Source organism: Rhinopithecus roxellana, chromosome 3, assembly GCF_007565055.1.
Source record: "Rhinopithecus roxellana isolate Shanxi Qingling chromosome 3, ASM756505v1, whole genome shotgun sequence".
NCBI lineage: Eukaryota > Metazoa > Chordata > Mammalia > Primates > Cercopithecidae > Rhinopithecus > Rhinopithecus roxellana.
The window spans coordinates 64,159,660-64,164,763 of NC_044551.1; the positions used below are offsets into that span (position 1 = coordinate 64,159,660).

Below are 5,104 nucleotides of genomic sequence, written 5' to 3' on the forward strand. Positions count from 1 at the left end.
ACATGTAGTAGAAGCTCCCTTATTCAACCTCCACTTAGCTGACTCTCCAAATTTACTTATGATCTCCATTTCCTCTAGAAAACTTACTGCTCCATGCCCATGGCATAGAGAAGTCTCTCAGCTAGGAAGCCACTCTGTGTCTACTTCTTCCCTTGAGTTATGAGCTTGCCAAGGATCAGCCATGTTTGTTGCCCTACGTCCTTACACCAGTAGTGCTTTCACTTAATAGATAAATTTAGAGCATGTGAATTAAAAAACTGTTTCTACAAAAACTGATTTGAATGCTGTGAAAAGACACATAAAATTGAACCACACATACACAAAAACTTCACTCTCAAATTAGATGTGAGAAAGACAATCAAATAATGTAGGGGGAAATGTATGAAAAATCTGCAAGTCATCCACAGTCAGCTTGCATGAAAACTGTCTTTATGTTGTTGAGTCACTTGAAAGAAACCAAAGCTGGAAATAATAGATTATTCACTATGGATATGATTTTTTCCAGAAAGATCATACATAACTCTTATCAGCTGATCTAGAACCAAAGCACAGGTCTTAGCTTTCCATGAAAAACTGGCAAATGAATTTATATGTATATGTATTTATATGAATTTATATGTTTACATATTAACTTCAGGTATATGTACAATTAAAACGTTGGATTTATTGAAACAGCCAATCATGATAAGGAAAACTTTTTCCATTATAGTGAGTTCTTTGGTGATGTTGACAGCGTGGAACTGGGGGTCATGGTCGAGTATAGCTTGTCCAAAGGCAAAGGCAATAAAGTCAGTGCAGAAAAAGTGAACAAAACACACTCAGTGAATGGCATTACTCAGGAAGCTGATCCCACCATTTACTCAGGCAAAGTCATTCGCCCCCTGAGGAGTGTTGATCCAACACAGAGTGAGTACCAAGGAATGATTGAGATTGTGGAGGGGGGCGATATGAAAGGTGATGTCTATCCATTTGGTGTCGTTGGGATTGCCAACAATAGGGATTGCCTGCAGAAAGGGGAAAGCTTCAAGTTCCAATTGTGTGTCCTGGGCCAAAATGCACAAACTATGGCTTACAACATCACATCCCCACTTAGGGCCACAGTGGAATGTGTGAAATATCAGTTTGGCTTCATTAACTATAAAGTAGGAGATAGCCAGAAGCTCTTTTTCCATGTGAAAGAAGTTCAGGATGACAGTGAGCTACAGGCAGGAGATGAGGTGGAGTTCTCAGTGATTCTTCATCAGCGCACTGGCAAGTGCAGTGCCTGTAATGTTTGGCGAGTCTATGAGGGCCCCAAGGCTGTTGCAGCTCCTTGACCTGATTGGTTGGTCAATCGTTTGAAGAACATCACTCTGGATGATGCCAGTGCTCCTCACCTAATGGTTTTTCATCAGCTAAGGGGACCAGATAACTCAATGGGGTTTGGTGCAGAAAGAAAGATCTGTCAAGCTGATGTCATCGACTAATCACATCCACAAAACATATCTTTAATCCACTATGATCAAGTTGGGGAGAATCTGGTGAAGGGTTCTGAATATCTCCCTCTTCATCCCTCCCGAATCTGGAATACTTATTCTATTGAGCTATTACACCAGTTTTAACACCTTCCTCGTGTTATGTTTAAAAAAAAAAAAAAATTTAAGAAAACCATTTCAAAATAATGCACAGTTCAGCCTGGAAAACTTAAGGTGGCGCCTTATAGTGTCAATTTTAGGAGCTTTATTTAGAGCATTTAACGCAACTGGTAATTGCAAAATCCACTTCGCCTGTGTAAGTGAAAAATATAGACTGTTATCTTGTTGGCCCTATGAAATTCTGCACTTTTCATTATGTACTCTACCTTCATTAATTACTTCTGACAAGATGTTCTGCCTTAGCGCTAAGTTGCATTCTTTTTCTTTTTCTTCCTGTTCATTATGCTTTAATTCTGAGGACCATATGAGGGTAGAATATATTATCTTTTAAAAATTACAAAAATTTGTATACGCAAACCATTTCTTAAAGTTATGGCCAAATTTTAAAATGTTATTTTTTATGTCATCTATAATCTTGTCACAATCCACTTAAAGAAGTTTGTTTATATTTCAGTGAAAATTATCTTCCAGAGTAGGTTTTTTTATTGAGTTGGGGGGTAACTTTAATACAATTAGTAAGTATGGTACAGAATTTCATGCAGATGAAGAGTGCCAGCAGTGTGATAATTTAAACGTATTTAAACAAAAACAAAAAAAAATGAATGCACAAACTTGCTGTTGCTTGAATCAATGCAGCTTCTAGGACCCTGTTTCTTTTACTGATTTAAAAACAAAACAAACAAAATAAATAAAAATGTTGTGCCTGAAATGAATCTTGTTTTTTTTTTAATAAGTAGCCACCTGGTTACTGTGTCCTGTAAAATACAGACACTTGACCCTTGGTGTAGCTTCTGTTCAACTTTATATCTCGGGAATGGATGGGTCTAATTTCTTAGCCCTCTTCTTGAATTGGCCATAGACAGGGTCCCCGGCCAGTGGACTGAAGGCTTTGTCTAAGACGACAAGGGTCAGCTCAAGGGATGTGGGGGAGGACGCTTTTATCTTCCCCCTTGTCATTTGAGGTTTTGATCTCTGGGTAAAGAGGCCGTTTGTCTTTGTAAACACAAAATATTTTTGCTTTCTCCAGTTTTCTGTTAATGGCGAAATAATGGAAGCGAATAAAGTTTTACTGATTTTTGAGACACTAAAGAAAAAAAAAACCAAAAACATTTTGGGTAGTTTTTGTTTGTTTGTTTGTTTGTTTGTTTGAGATGAAGTCTTGCTCTGTTACCCCGGCTGGAGTACAGTGGCGCGATCTCAGCTCAGTGCAACCTCTGACTCCTGCGTTTACAAATCTGCCTCAGTCTCCCGAGTAGCTGAGACTACAGGCGCCCGGCACCACGCCCGGCTAATTTTTTGTATTTTTAGTAGAGACAGGGTTTTGCCATATTAGCCAGGATGGTCTGGTAGTAGTCTTCTTTATTATTATTCTCTTCAGTAGCTGCCAGCCATCAGTGCAGTCAGATTAAGCAGGACTTCTGCTGCAATTTTAATCCTTCCTGTCCCTCCCCACTCAGTAACTTGCTTAAGCACCGGATATGCAATAGGCACTAACAAACCCCTATTCCTTGACAACCCCAAAGGAGGTAAGCAGTTGGACAACAACAAACACCCTGTGCCCAAATAAGCTTCATGGCCCAATATTCCTCACCACTGAGCCAACTGTTAGTAATAATGAACTCGAGCCAGTTCACTGTCAATTCCAAGACAGAAAATAATGTGATCTTTTGCTTTGAATTCATTGTCAAAATATTTGGCATGCTTTTAAATATCCCCCTAGACAGTAGGGAACCTGCCCTAAACATTGTCCTATCCCTAGAGATGGGGTAAGTGAAACAACAGAAAAAAATGCAAAGTAATGATAGTGCATTCTTTGCCTTGCCATCTAGTGTAATGCGTAAGAGCACAGCTCTGGGGGCTGAGGCTCCTTGACATTGACTTGCCACAAGCCTTGACAACTACTTAATCTTTCTGAGTCTCAGTTTCCTCTTCTGTAAAATGGGTTGTTGTAAGAACTAAATGTAAATGAAGTCATGGATGAATGGCAAGATAAAGTTTTCTTTTCTCCTCACCCCCCTTTTTCCCTCCTCTAACCACCTGCCCACCAAGGAGATGGGGAGGGTGGAAAATACAATAAAGAGAAGAAACTGTCCCTCTAACAATGCCTGGAGTATCTACAGAGCAGTCAGCAATAACAAGAAAGAGGTATGTGCTATGTCTGCTGCACTCTGAAGAAGAGGAAGGGCCTAAAACTTCCTCAGCATCTCATTGTAAGACCCAGAGCAAGAGCGCCTTGAAATTCTTCTCCAGAATGTAATCATTCATTCATTCATGCAGTGAGTGCCATCTAAGTGCCAGGCATTGATTCCGACACAGCAGTGAACAAAATAAAGTCTCTACTCTCATGGAGCTTACATGACATTCTAGTTGAAGAAAATACTAAAAGGTTACCTGTGAAACCTATGCATGATACCTGTTACCTAATAAGTACTCAATAAACACCAGCTATTTTAATTCTTATTGTCATTATTACCAACCTGATTGCAAAATCTAATTCAGGATGGTTAAAATATGTCCCTTAACTAATAGATAAATAGCTAGTTCCTACCCTAAAGCTGGATCCATCTTCCATTAGCTATCTCAGGAGCCAATCGGGGGACCCCAGTGCCCCTCCAAAGCACACAACTCCTTGTTTTAGGATTTTTTTTTTCTCCCTTACCTTCCTACCTGTTTTTGGAAATCGCCACCATTTCACAGCTCTCCAGAGGTTAGGAATGGAAGCAGGGGAAGTCAAAGCTGCAATGGTCTATTAAAATATGAATAACTGATGCCCCACTTCCCATCCTATTCAAGCAGTAAAAGACAGCAACCCTCTGCAAGGGTCTCCAGCTGTATACACATGTATGAGCACAAGCAAGGGCCGTCAACTCACAGGGACAGCAGGCTTATCTGGGATTGCCTATTTCATGCCTGGCAGGTTTCCCCCTGGGGCCCACCCAGGTCACTCTCTTTAAAACTGGAACCCCCACACACTCATGCTGTTAGCCTGCTCTGTTTTTTAAAAATTACCTTCCAATATGTAATTCACTTATTTATTATGCTTGTTCTTTATTTTCTCTTTCCTCCATGATAATGTTAGTTCTTATGAGGGCAAAGATGTCTGTCAATTAGAACAACGTCTGTAACGTATTAGGCACTTGGTAAATATTTGTTCAAGGAATGCATGAAAACCTCAGAGGAAAACGCTTTTTATCAATCCTGGTAGGGCTTTGCGGCACTTAACAAATGCTCCAAAAAGCCCTTCTCCCCGGCTACGGGGCCGAGGCAGCAACCTGAGAGCAATGCCCCCCGCCCGGTCTTCCAGCGTCATGATTACTGTAATAAACAAACTGAAGGGCTGAATGGATCTTTTTTTCCCCTTGCAGCATGAAGAGCAGTTCGCGGTATCCGGTAAATAGGAAGCACGCATATATAATGAAACTGGGATTTGAAAGCGCCACCTTCAGTTGTAAGATCTAAGGGTGGACTGC

The 5,104-nt window shown here is 40.4% G+C and overlaps 1 pseudogene; it reads left to right on the top strand.

Moving 5' to 3' along the window:
• Positions 1-656: 656 nt before the first annotated feature.
• On the top strand, positions 657-1,466 carry LOC104675657 (annotated as a pseudogene).
• Positions 1,467-5,104: the final 3,638 nt, after the last annotated feature.